Below are 14,884 nucleotides of genomic sequence, written 5' to 3' on the forward strand. Positions count from 1 at the left end.
GTCAGGGGAAAATAAGCAGAAGAAAAAGTATAGACACGTCAAATTTCGCATATTGCTCCATAGTTTTCTGTTTTAAAAATATTATTTCTGATATGGGAGTATTGGTCAAAGTGTATTCAAACCGAATTTTGGTCAATAGGAGGGCGCAAAAACAATTATCACTTCTCAGAAGTCAAAAATTTCCGTCAAAAGCAATAAAATCGTGTCGGCGCTGGTGCAATGGGAACGCTCGGTAACGAGCGTACTCACTGCAACACGATTTTATTGCTTTTGACGTGGATTTTTGACTTCTGAGAAGTGATAATTGTTTTTTTTGCTCTCCTATTGGTCAAAATTCAGTTTAGATATGCTTCCTATATTCGTTTCTCACTTATTGTGAGTCGTAATATTGTTACAAAATATTTTTAATATGAACAGTAGATTACCGAGCGTTACCACTGCGACGGCTACGGCACGATTTTATTGCTTTTGCCGTGGATTCTAAACATCGTTCCTTTCGTTTTTTGTACGGATTCGTTGGATAGATGATTTACTTATTAGAAAATCGTCTATATTATATCCAATCGATTGTTGCCTGCAGAATGAAAATTGCGTTTCTTATACTCAACTTACACTATCTAAATCTGATGCTAATTTTAGAGTAATAAAATCTTTCCTATCTCGTTCTCTGTCGTAGTAGATATCTTGTGGATTTGCAGTATCCTCATATGTTCTAGATGTAAAATCGTCTTGTTAATGGGAACTGTAAAATCATATGCTGCCGATGAAGTTGATGCAGTAGAAAAATGTTTTATTCTTCGAATTTACTCTTTTAACGCCCATTGTCTCATCCGCTCCTGTTTTTCAGCAAGTTTTCAATAAACTTCAGCTGTCTCTCTGTCGCTGCAAAAATGTCTTATCTTCTTCTAATTTTATCAGCTGAAGTGCATATGCGCGTGCAATATCAAATAGGTTCTCTAAAAACTTCTACGGCGCTCGTAGACATCTTGGATTTTTTAGGAATATTTTTGCAGGGCCTCCAAAGTTAATTTTTTTTTACGCAATTAGATAAAAATTTTGTGGGCATTCTTGCCTTTTCACAACATACAGTACATTCACGAATGCTGAGATTTGGGCTTTCACTGACCACGAATATTAAAGAATGCCACTTTGCGATTTGACGAAAGTTTGTATTCCGATATTTGATGACATAAGTCTCCTACTAAAAATATATATTTCCTTGAACTTCGTAATTCCACGGGCATGATGCTTGTTACGAACTACTACAATACTGAACGAACAAACGCCACAATACGACTGGAAAAAATGCGTCCTCAAACAATCAAGAACCAACATGCACAGCTTGTCTTGACATGTTTCCATGCGATTCGGCATGGGTTAACGTAGAAACTTTATTTGCGAGTGTTTTAATATAAAACGAAAAAAATGAGAGGATATGCGTAAAATTTTTTTTCGTAAAATAAGCTTGTACAAATCTTATTAAGCACTGATGCCATCAGTTTTTACATATCTCTTATTTCATGGTAATTCTGGTTAATTTTATGGTCATTCCAATACACCTCTTAGTGATCTTTGAATTGTAACGGAATCAGTTTCGCCTAAAAAATAGCTATATTTTTTGCTGTTCACTATGCCTTCAATGCAGAGAGATGCCGGGACCGAAAGTACCACTAAACAAGATATGTTTGAAACAAATTTGTAAGGAGCTTTTATATCTATTTTTGAGTTTTAGTTCAGAATGTATTTATATCAATATATGATCTTAAAACATAGCATTTATTTATTGTCTTAAAAAACAGCCATTTCATCGAACACCCTTCCTAAATCGATTTGGTACGATCTGCCCGTCAGACCTTGTAATTCTCTCGACTTTCACTATCGCGCTTACGTCCACTATTCGTCTCGGGATTGCGCAAAGGCAAACAAAACGAATTTGTTTAATCTAAAAACCGTTCTGTTCGGTTCGATTCACCGTCTGCCTATGTATGTATGTGTGTTTATACACACTTGTGCCGATTCGTCCGGTTAATATTTGAACTCCCCTCGAACGCGCGCGGATGTGTATTGATCGAATTCAGCTTATTTTTGGAGCGTTTCATTTATTCATGACGGCGCATTTCGTCCGGTCCGGTCTGGTCTGGGCGTTTTAAATATTTCAGCCTCGTTCGGCCGAAAAGATTTTATTGCAGAGTCGTCAAAGGGGAATTCTGCGAAAATGCCTTTAATCGCTCGTATGTGTTTGTTTTTTTTTGTCGTGCCCCCTCCCATTCGTTTTAATTTGCGTTCGCTTTCTCTGTCGGGTTCAAAGCGAAAATTTATATCAATTTGGAAAAAATAACGATGATTAAAAAACAGTCATTAGTATCAATTTGTGACAATCGGATCATTTGACGATTTGAAATATTCATCGTGACAGATGGTGCGATTTTATGCCATTGATAAATTATATGCGTGTGGTTTTCAGTCAGGTAATAATTATTAGCACTGACTAATTAAAATTTATAATAAAAACCGTTTACTTGTATAAGAAATTGCCATTTCTGTGGGTCACATAGAGTTTTATTTTTTGAGATTAGGGTTTCTGACGATATCTCTGGAAGTTTTTACCCCGATAATCGGAAGATCCGGGTATTTCACTTTTTAATTCATAAACACATTATTGAATACATTTAACAGTTAAGACTACGACAATAGCAGGCATGTATTTGCTTTAACTTTATTATTATTTTCACTTTTTTATTTATTTATTTTTCTGGTCGCACCATTAAAATACTTATGAAACGCTATTTACTTTTGCAACGTTAGTTAAATACGTTTAAATAAGGTAAACACGATCAACAATTACTAAATAAGTAGTGAAACAATAAACTGTTATCATAGTCTGATAATTAGTGACATCTATTTTATTAATTATAAATTAATATTATAGCTTACAATATATGTCAGTATGCACGACCTAGCTCAATGTAAATTTAATCATTAATAACAATTAAGAAAATCTAGGAAACCCTAATCTCTGATGGATCGATCGAAGATGATTTATATATAAAAAAAACCGCTGGGTTTATGTGTATATCGAACTCAGGTCTTTCAGGTATTAGTAATTGACTTACACCACTTGTCTATCGTGGTGGTATATAAAACGTTAAGGCTAGCTTGATTTTTGCATTATACACAAATGTACATGTAAACTTATTATGTGAATATCTTTATAAAAATATTAGTATTTCAGGTATACCTCCGCGATACCTTATATATATTAAATTAGATGACTACAATATAAAAATGACAAAAATAAATATTTTGTCACCAAAATCGTATATTACGTAAAAACGGGATACAATATAATAATGATATTCGCGTACATAGCTTTTTAAATACGTTAAATTTCTGCATTTGTACATCAGCAGCGTCTAATGTATTTACTCGTTTTCAGTACTTATATTGAAATAATTGTTACGTTTTTGAATTTGAATTTTATTGTAATGCCTGCACTACACTCTCTGGAAGTTGGCCAATGTTGGCCAAGGACGGAGAATATAGTGGGTTGCTTCGGTCGAGTTCGGTTTTGCCCGCTCTAAAATCTCTCGGAAGTTGTCCGAGATTACCGAGAACCGGGAGGTAAAGAGGGGGTAATTTAGGTCGACATGGCCAGCTTCGAGCGCTACATTGAGCGAACATTGTCGGCAAAAGGACCGAAGTCAGAGCTGCTCTTTCTGTTGAGATACTTCCCCTTTCGCTCTCTCGCGTGTTAAGTGACGAGAGTGAGAGAGATAATGATATGGTTTTTCGCAAACTGAGATAGAACGAGTAACTTGGTTCAATTTCAGTATGCGCGTAGGCGCCCTATGGTCTTACTGACATCTTTGAATATTTTAGGGCACCAAAAGGGATTAATTCTATTTTTCATAGTATATTCTTCTAACAGATATTTTTTTTCATATAAAATTAAATAATTAAAAAATAATTATTAGTACATACTTGATTTTGTTAAAAAAAATCGTTTCGAATATCCTTATGTATTTTCCTAGATCGGTTTATATAAATGTTACACCATAACGAATTCTTATTTAGAATCGATGGCGACAAATTCTAGGATAGTTACAGATGTGGTGTTGGTATTGTGAAGTATCATTTTTATGCCTTATGGCATTTTACAAAAACCGACAAAGATTTTGCGTAAATTGAATGTTTATGACCGAAAAGTTTTCACTGATATTGTATTGGTGAGTGCCCACACAAACTTTTATAATTATCAGTAGCGTAATTTTAATAATATAACAATTTAAAAATTGCGATTATTTGGCACATTTTTCGATAGCGCGCAAATATGCCAGCTATATGTGACAGCAGCCGCCGTGCAGACGTCATTCACGGCCGCCATCCGGACGGCATATGACATTTGTGGCAGTGTGGCCCCTACTCGGCGACCTCGGCCGACTTCAGTTGCACTTCGGTTCGGACAACTTTCAGAGAGTGTAGTTCAAGCATTAAGATTATTTCGTAATAATATTCGCGTTTTTATAATTTTAAATGACAATTAAATACATTTTTACATGTGAACTGAGTGTACATCTCAAGAGCATGCGATTTTTGCAACTTAAGTCAGAACGCACTTAATTAACCAATCTTTATAGTAAGTTGTTACAATTAACACAAATACGCATCCAAACACACAATTTAATATTTCTATAAATTATGAAGATATTTGTAAAATAATAAAAGCTTCTTTGTAAAATAATTAAAACCATGAATATTATAATTGGTAAATGTGCATTGAACGACGAATATAATAACTATTTCGATTAATTATTAATATATTAATTTTAATCTCCGCTAATAAACGTAAACATAAAATCAAATAATGTATTTCCTACATTCCTATATAATTACTCTAAACGGAAACTCAAAATCAACGGGAAATCAAAAACTACTTCATTTTAATTCGTTTAAATATGTAGACGCTTATTTTACTATTGTAAAATATTTATTACCCAATGTATTTGAAATGGTATAGACGTATACCGTAAAGTTGTTTCACATAAAAAGTATGTGCCTAGAACAAATTAAATACAGTTGTTAAAATATCTATATTATGCATTTGTAAGTAGCTCGCAAACATTGTGATTTGAATTATATTAACAACCCCACTTTAAACGGTTTTATCAAATACGTTTTTTTTCTTTCGACTATCTGAAGCCGACTCACCAAGGGCATTGAAGTATGTTATAAGCATTTTTTCACAAACATCGTAGAGAATCGCTTCTTGCTCAAGATGCATCTCGATTCATGGGGAAGGTGGTGGTGCTCTTGATGCCGCGGATGCGAAGCTATCGGGCGGCTTTTATGGTGGTGGAATCGGCCGTGGGATAATTGTTAACGATCTCCGCCATAAGGTCCACATCACGCGGAAATAACAATGTATGGCATAACTTAATTGGGCTTAACATACAAATCGTGCCTAGCAGATAGCGCTACGTACGGAAGATTGCCTTCGTCGGGTCCTTGCAATCTGCCCGCCTGCCGTATTCAGATAACGTCCACCACAAGAACGTTTCCATTTTTATGGATTATGTGTATGTACGGCGAGCGTACCTCGGCTTTTGTGGTTAATTGGAACCATAAAACCGATATGTAAATGGGGATATAATTGAAAAATCAGAAGATTCTTTAACTTGCTTTTATTATTATTAATGTTCCATTAACTGACATTGAAAACTAGATGTATGCTATACATTTATATATGTAAATAAGATTAAATATATTAACATATACAGGCGGCCCTCTACTTTCGCACATAATTGGTTCCTGAAAATGTGTGCGAATGTTGAATGTACGAAAGTAGAGGGAAGTAAAAAAAATTTGAAATTTTGTGTATTTTATAATATTTATTTATCAAATAAATATAAAATGTTTAAGAGGCGCTTAAGATACGTGTTTAAGTGGGGGTTGCGGGTGTTTCCTTTAAAAAGTTATCAAGAGTTAACTGTTTTCCACTATACTTTTTCTTTCTTCATGTAGTATTTTATAACATGCTATGTTTTTATTGATCGCCCTACGCACTTGAGATATGCGTTCTCCATTGGGATCACAATCTTCCATAATATTTAAAAATTTGTCAAGGTGCGTGAAGGCTTCATTCATATTTTTTATTGTTAAAGAGTTTTCCAAAATAAACCTGTCTCATCTACATTAAATATTTGGCTAGAGGAATATTCTACATCTTTAATAATTTTGGATAATTAGGAAATAAATTCTTTTGCAGCATCTTTATCCGCATCAGCCGATTCTCCAGTAAATTTAATATTATGAAAAGAATACCTCATTTTAAAATTGTAAAACCAACCGTGATAAAATCTTTTTTTAAATCTATCCTTCAAATCTTTGTGCAAACTAAGAGTTTTTGCTTGAATAATTGAAATACTCAGAGGGACATCTTTTTGATGTTGGTCAAAACGTCTAATAATTTCCATCTTTGTCTCGAATCGTGTGAAGCTTATGAGTCTTTGAATCTATTTGTTTGTATCAACACCGAAGTTTTTCCGTTTCTCAGTCATGTTTATAATTAAAAAAAAAAAAAAAAATAAAAAAAAATGCTTTTTTTTTAAATGTGCGAAATAGCGAATTGTGCGAAAGTCGAACGTTCGAAAGTCGAGGGCCGCCTGTATACTTAATTTTAAAGGTAAATACAATTAGGTAATTGCTAATCTGATTTATATTATTATTTGACTTCTAATGATATTATATAATCTATACGTATTATACTCCACGAATTTACTACCAATAATTATTAATGGAAGGTTTTATGTACTTAAGTATTTAAATTAAACATACCCTTATTAAAAACTTATTTAGCACGAGTAATAAAATAGTATATTTTAATTAAAACGCGTCGCATACGTGGGTTCAAATTGTTAACCGTCTTTCAACATTACTATATTTGAGAGGTTTATATGGAGGTTTATTATGGTGGTATGTAATGAAACACATTATAATTTATTTGTAATAGTTAAAACATGTTTATAAAAGGTATGTATTTCGAGTAAATAAGCAACGGCGAGTATTATGAACATTAGTATATGGACGATTTATTAATACGGGGCGAACTTTTATAACTCGCTCATAAATAATCGTTATAAAAGCTGCACAAAGTCATTAAAGCAGCCATTTTTCGTTACACAGCGAATACAGCTTACAGCCCTTTCCAGGGTGAAACTAAATAAGGGATTAATTAAGGCTCTCAGTTGGGTTGCATTATATTTATATGACGTACAAAAACTACTAGCTTTAAAAAGTACTAGATGCTGCAACAAAACTTTTAATAAAATAATAATACTTGTATAATCGTTTTCTCATTCGAGTATTTTTTATTCTTCTGACGAATAATACTCGGGATCGAACTCTTGACACTCGTACCTGCGTGATGCATAAGTAACAAATTTAATGTATCCAGACCTCTCATATGATCCTATTTTATAGTTCAACATAAATATTCATATGGCGATAAGCTGTCGTAAGTAATTGTAGCATCCACTAAAATCAGATATACATAGGTAGCCTTCGTATCAATCTCATATGTCGATCACTGGTTTCGACGTAAATCACAATTTAACGGCGGATTGTTGGGAATTAGTTTTTGCGCGGGGCACGAACGCGCCGGGTCATGATTTAGCGTCATATAAAACAGTTGGGTCATCGCTGCGGATATCTCTCTCTCTCTCCCCGTCGGCCGCAGTTCGTTATAAAGGATTTATATCCTCGGCCGCGCAATAAATATGTGCGCAGATGTAAATCCTGCGATTGGAGATAAACGCTCCTCATTGTTGCGCGCGCTAGACCAGACCTAGAGTACTAGAGATGGTGTGTGTGTGTTGTGTGACCCTTGGGCGGCATTAGCACATTGACCGTGTTCAAAACTGTGCCGCGGCAGTCTCCTAGTTTGGGCTGTAACCGCAGCTGTACCGTTATTCCCTTCGCCGCGATGATATTGTGTGCAGTCTCAGACAATGCACCTACTCTGTCCATTCTGCACATTCATATTTCACCCCGAGCGCACGTCCGCAACACGCGGCAGATTCGCGATAAGGACGTTGTGCGTTTTCCGAAATGACCTCGGTACTGGTCTCTTCCCCTGCTGATCGAGTGATAAATCAGCCGTTCGGCTGACCCAGCTCCAACAGCCGTTAGTCGACAATATGAGATCCTGAACGTTTTAAACACCTTTATAATCAGCAGCTAATTTGACCCTTGTATGCCGTCAATCATTAGCTAAGTATATTCAATCAATTAATAATTAGTGGATGGCATTGTTTTTGCTGTGGGCTAATCTCTATTGATCATCTCCTATGGCAGCTTGAAGATACCAATAATCTGCGTCAATGACGTTGTTACGGTCTGCTCTACTACCTAACGTGACGGGACATCTACTACTTTTTAGGTTTATTTATTCAAGAAAACGCACATTTATTTATTAACGAAAATAACAGAAATGTTTAGGTGAAAATAAATAATTAATATGGTCTTATATTTTTCTGAAGCACTGCTTGGTGTTGATTTAAACTTATAACAAAATTCCTGGTTCGATTTCTTAATTTTTTTTGGTTTAAAATCACATCACTTTCTGATGTCTGATTGTGGGATGCTATGGGTTCTCGGGTTTTCGGTTGTTTCTAGTCGCACGACTGTCTCTGGAGCGTCTGGAACGTCATCTCCCTGATTTGTCTCGTCTGTCATTTGTGTTAAGCTCTTCTAGAGTCAGACCCTTTGTACCGACGATTAGGAACGTCTCCATCGAATCACAACAATGCCAGTCAATCAATTGTTGCGCTTGTATATTCAACCAACAAAATATGTCCACGCCTTGAAACAACGAAATTTTCCAGATGAACACATTTCGACGGTCAAATAATGCAAGGGTTGAATATCAATAATCCTTTTTCTGTCGCCCGATGACGTATTGTTTGCGCATATCATAATGCACAAAAGGGTATGGATTTTCTGTATTTACAAGGTCTTGTATTTTCTGTATTTTCAAGGTTTGTCGTTATCTCTCTTGCAAAGGGTTGCAAAAGAGCCGATAAGTAAGGGCTTATACACAACCTGAGGATGCGGGTGGGAGCACCCGGGAACCCGTCGTACCCTTTGTTTGTAATACGCAATTGTCAATTTATATTATTATAATTGTGGTTAGGTTAACATTGGCTTTAACTGCACGAGTGTATGAAGACCCCCCATACTTTACTTTGGTAATTAAGATTGCTTTAAGAACTGCAAATTGTTACTGTGTTTTTACGCTCGTCCACAACTTATTCATAAGAGAACATACCCTTATTACGGGTGCATTAGTTCCGGGTAGACACAAAATAAGTTCGTATGAAGTATTTGAACAATTCCACCCAACGACTTACTTTCTGTCACTGTAGTTAGAAATAAGTAAATACTCATAAAATACTTCTGTATCTTGGATACAATAAACACATCTCTTTTCAATCAGTACATCCCCATTATATTTTAAATTTATTCCCACGTTGGTAAATTCACCAATTTAAATATTTTTGATAGTCCACTGCTCCAAATATTCTTTGCTTATACTCAGCAGCTATAGTTTTCATATATTATTTGTCAATACCACTGCAGCCTTTAAATTACGAACGGAGTAGGGTACTTTGTTTCAAGGCCAAATTGTCTCTTAAGTTGATTTATTTTCTTCGTGGCTTCAATTGCAGAAATACGCTGACCCTCGATCTTTAACACAGTTTGATAGAACGTTGCTGACTATGCTTGCATAAAAAAGTTAGGGTTTTCAAAAAAATTCTATATATGTTTGTTCATTTATCGATATTCAAAAAGTATTTTTTTTAATGGTTTGTACAATTTCAAAACTCTTTCAATAGCGGGCATAAGCGCAAACTACCTAGTTTTTACTATAGCCTAGCAATTTCTGATATTCTGTGTCAACTTCATTACATAATTTTCACAATATTCAAAATTCAAAGTTTGCGGCAGTTTTAATGGCGTTGTGAATTATGTGAGCTCCACATCCAATTCCTATCAATGTTCTTTCGAAAGTTAAATTTAGTTGTTGTTGTAATGGTTGATGCCTCTTCTTGTCAATCTGCCAAAATTGCAGTTAGTATTATCTTTACAAAATGCCACGATTTTTGAAGTCAAATTATTTTCTGGCAATACTTTCATTAGATAATTGACAGTAACGTTCGATGTTTCTTGGTCTTGAGATTCTAAAAGTTTGACTTGTGTGCTTTCGTATGATAAAAATAATTGTTACCGTGGGTTGCTCTCTTTCTAAAAACGGGACATTTTTGCGTCCCAAATTGGTGGTTGGGGACAACGGGGTAGGCTATCTAAAAATAAGATGGTCCCGTTCAAAACTATATATACCGTGATCTCTCTTAAAACATTGTTCTACACTTTGCTTTGTAATATGATATATTATAGATATTTATGCTATGAAAATTTTACATTTTTAAAATACAAGTTATCATAAACAAGATTATATTTTATATTGTTACTGAAAGAAACACTAGCATGAAAAAACATGAGATAAAAACAAAGCAGCTATTAGGACAGTTTGAAATGTAGCAGTAGTCTTCAAGTCGTATCGAAGATTGAGTTTAACTTTATCGATTCATGTAAATGCTTAGTTGGACCAGATGGGAAGGTTGACAGCGCCTTCTTTGCTCGGGCTTCTAAGGGTCGTCTCGGTCAATTCAGCGCAGCTACTTTTGTTTTTCCATGTCGGAAGCGAAGTTGTAGTTCTGTGCTAAAATTTCGGTGGAAGTGTTCTGGCTAACATTACTTTGAGGAATCGGTGGAAGTCCATCGTTTTCATTCATACAATGAGCTTTATTCTATTCTCCGCTTCTGCTTTCAAGCAATATAAGCATCTAAGCCACGGAGATATCGTTTTCAACAAATAAAATGTACTGATTTAAAAAAATAGAACTTTTGTAATACCGGTAGTTCTCGAATGTCGATTTTTGGCCTAATATCGGTATTGAAATTCCTAGTTCCGACTGAGTTTATCAATTTACACACAATTGATATTTATAAGACTTACTATTACACTGATTTTCGAATGGACTCATCCATTGATTCATTAGTCTGATGGATATCGATTTATGTTCTATATTTTTAGATGAGACTATTTGATGAAGTCATTAAAAAATTGTGTACTACGTTCGATTGGAGTAAATTATAAATTTATCAATATAACGAATCTACATATAACGTTTATTGATTGCGTTTTATATAGCATTTAACATATATTTAGAACTCTTGATTTAACCACCATGTCGGTCTATACATTTGAAGATCGTTTCCTAGCAATAAAACAGTAACATGACCAATAATAATTTCTTTTGAGGATGTACTTTATCTCTTATTAATTATAATACTTAAGTAAGTGGCAACGTCTCCTTTCTATTAAAATATAATTGCATAAATAGGATTATATCCAATTAACTAGATAATGATTGCTTTCATTACAAATGAAGAGGCTTAGAGTATATTAACATTATATATACAGGTTTATTTCATAATTATCTATGTATTCGCTGTTTTTTAGTATAAATCTTAGTTTAATCGATATTTATTATTTTTTATAATTGTATTTCAGTTATTATATATTATTTTAATTGTTTTATCTATGATCATCTATCCACCTCGTTAAGAAGCAAACCAGGTACTCAAAATATTTACGTATATATAGCTGTTTATTAGTATTGTATAATTGGCTTAATGCAAAGCCATATCTCTATATCATTGAAAGCTTAGTCTATGATTTCATTTTTATTATGAATCCTAACAACATCTATCGTAAAAGCTATATAGGGCGAAGGCTTCAGCTCTCCTCCTAACCTTTATTTATACTTCGCACCTTCGATATTTACGGCCGATCGGCTTCCATTTGGCGTAAGCTCGGAAGGCTTTGCGCTCGCGTAATGACGGAAGCTTCGAGGCCGCCGGCCATCGGGGGCATTGATTGGTGTGTGATTGGCGTGATGATACACGGGCGAGATGCTCGGTGGCAGATAGGCGCCGCCGCCGCCGCTGCCGCTGGGCGGTGCGGCTGCCCACGTAGACGCCCCAGCGAAAGGCGAGCCGATCGAACGGCGACGATATGCCTCTACGACGCCGGCATCGAGAGCGATTCGCGAATGATTTATGTTCACGGCCAGGGATAATCTGCCATCTCGCTGTGGGCCATGCGACCGTTTTCACTTTTTGCGTCCCGGCCCTATCTATCTATTGTTAGAAAACTGTATTGACTAAAAGCAAAAGCGATATGACATTTTTGTGCCAAAAAACTTTGGACACCGTGTTGTATTATATTAGGTTTATGCATAAGTAACGTCGTATTTTTTTAAGAAAATAGTTCATATTTTCAGATAAACTTAATTAAATCAATCAATTACATAATTTCCATAATTGCTAATGACTGTCTCTTTCTGTCAACTTTTTGATCCAGTAAGAATAAAAACTTTCAGGTTTCGATGCAAAGAACGTATCTAGTGCTGTTTTCACCTCATCTGTTGTATTAAAAAAATTTCCATTTCAATAATTTTGTAGAGATAAAAATAAGTGAAAATCAGCAGGAGCTAAGTCAGGAGAATAATGTGGATGCTTTAAAACATCCCAATTGAGCTCCTTTAATTTATGCTGTGTCATCATTGCAGAATGAGGCCGCGCATTGTCACGATGAAAGACGACACCCTTGCGATTGCTAAGTTCAGGTCGTTTTTTTACGAGTGCCGAGTTTAATTTTTGCAGTTGTTCACTATATCTATCAGCATTAATTGTTTGGTTAGGTTGCAATAGCTCGTGATAAGTAATGCCCTTCATATCCCACCAAACACAAAGCATTATTTTTTTTAATGATGTTCTGCCTTTGTCCTGGCTTGGCCCAGTGTCGCTTCCTAATTTTATTGTTATAGACAACCAATTTTTCATCTCCAGTCTCCAGTCGATGCAAAAAAGGTTCATGCTTTAGTCTCGCACACAAAGAAACACATGTGACAACTTGGTCTAGCAGGTTTGCGGGTGACACGTTGTGCGGGACCCAAATGTCGTATTTGGAAACCATTCCAATGCGATTCAGATGCCTCACCACCGTAGATTGATTAATACCATCTTCGTTGCGATGTCCCTGGTATTTTGACGGGGATTAGCTTCAAGTATGGCATTCAGAACACCATTATCGGTGGTTGAAGAGCGCCCCACTCTTTATTCATCAGCTGTTGATGAATTCCCAAATCTGAATTTAGCAAACCATCGTTGTTTCAAACATCGATAGCGCCTCTGCCGTACACATCACAGTTGTTTTTGGTTGCCAATGTTGCATTATGGCCTTTATCGAATTCAAAAAGTAAAAAATGCCGAATATGCTCTTTTCTCTGACATTTTATAAAAATCACAAGGGCTCTGTATAACTCAACCGCTGACGACAGACTAAAAAAATGTTAGAAGAAACCCTCCTTTATATAATACAAATACAACATTAAGCACAGCTATTAAAACAGCTAGTTAAAAAAATATATGATAGTCAATGTAAAAATACTGATGGTATTTCTAATAATACGACACTGACAACAGATTTGAGTTTAAATCTGTATTTGATATTTCAAATGATCTGCTCCAGAATTTATACCTGATTATGTTTCAACATCTGGTTAAAGTAGCCTTTTTTAACCTTTGCTAAATGCAAAACAGTAGGTCTCATTTACTAAAATATTATTTAAATAACTACAGCCCTATATAACACCGATTAAGACCCACGTGCTTTATAGTTAATTAAATAATTGTAATATATGATAAAGTGGGTCATTCAATCCTAATCGACAGGTTGATCAATCTACGATTATCTAACTAGGTTCTATCATAAACTAAACATTTTTATGATTCGCAATACTCAAAATCTGTATTATATTTTTTCAATGCTTTTTTTTAATCAAACTTGAAGTGAGGTAAAAATGACATTTTAAATCATCATTTTCATCTTTAGATCTTTAGGGAGCGTAACCCTAGGGGCGGTTGACCTCGCGGCCAATGAGACTCCTGGTCGAATCCTATTAGACAGTTTATTATTTTATAATTACAAGTTTGTTATGGACGAATACGGCGTGGCGTTTCTCGTGATGTCGGAGTTCGTGCAGTTGATGATGCTCAGGATGGCTCAAGCTGCATGCGACAGGTGTCAGGAGTGTCAGGTGGGGGCGCGTAGCTGGTTCCTCAGGAAGGCTGCTGGCCGTCGTTTGCCGCTGATTCCGCTCTCTGGCTTCTGGCCTCTGTCTCGTGCCTCAGCGTCTCGCTTAATTGCCTCGGGCTCTCTGCCAAGGTCTTGTGTCCACTGCGGATCAACTCGGATCAACTGCCGTCTCCTCGTCGGAGTCCGGGCTTATATTCTTTTAGGGGATGCACCCTTGCTGGCCAATCACGCTTGTGCGTCGATCTCCTAGCCAATCGCTGGAGTCGCTTCGTAGAATTCGAGAAATCGGATGTTGCATATTTGGAAGCGAGTTTTTGCTTGCTCCGACTTTCGAATTCTACGGAAAGGGTTTGTTGTTGTGATGATTAATTGCATCCGCACCGTTTAGTCACAAAAGGGATACTCTTAACGACCCGTGTTGTGTGGTCAAAAGAAATCCCTCTTGTGCCATGATGTTTGTCTCATTATTAACAGTGAACATTCTTGGTTACGGGCATTAACAATGAGACAATTGCCATTTTTTGTGCGTTACTATTCATGGTGGTCGACAGTCGCCACAGATCAAATGGATTTATTGTAAATATGGGTTCGGTAAATCGTTTACAATAGTCCAATAGCAAAGAAGGAATTGTTCTCAATAGGGATAAAAATACAAATCAT

The 14,884-nt window shown here is 35.7% G+C and overlaps 1 protein-coding gene and 1 long non-coding RNA gene across 3 annotated transcripts in view; one reads left to right on the forward strand and one right to left on the reverse strand.

Annotated features, from left to right (window-relative positions):
* Positions 1 to 14,884, forward strand: part of Smg6 (Smg6 nonsense mediated mRNA decay factor) — a 96,274-nt gene that overhangs the window by 61,506 nt on the left and 19,884 nt on the right. The window lies entirely within an intron of this gene.
* Positions 208 to 6,594, reverse strand: LOC148236637 (uncharacterized). The gene is made up of 3 exons (XR_015809217.1): positions 1,295 to 6,594; positions 744 to 1,259; positions 208 to 683 (listed from the first exon to the last, which is right to left on the reverse strand). It is a non-coding gene; the product is annotated as an uncharacterized LOC148236637 (long non-coding RNA).

This window comes from Plectrocnemia conspersa, unplaced genomic scaffold, assembly GCF_051122295.1.
Source record: "Plectrocnemia conspersa isolate PC_06_02 unplaced genomic scaffold, ASM5112229v1 ptg000003l, whole genome shotgun sequence".
In the NCBI taxonomy this organism is placed as follows: Eukaryota; Metazoa; Arthropoda; class Insecta; order Trichoptera; family Polycentropodidae; genus Plectrocnemia; species Plectrocnemia conspersa.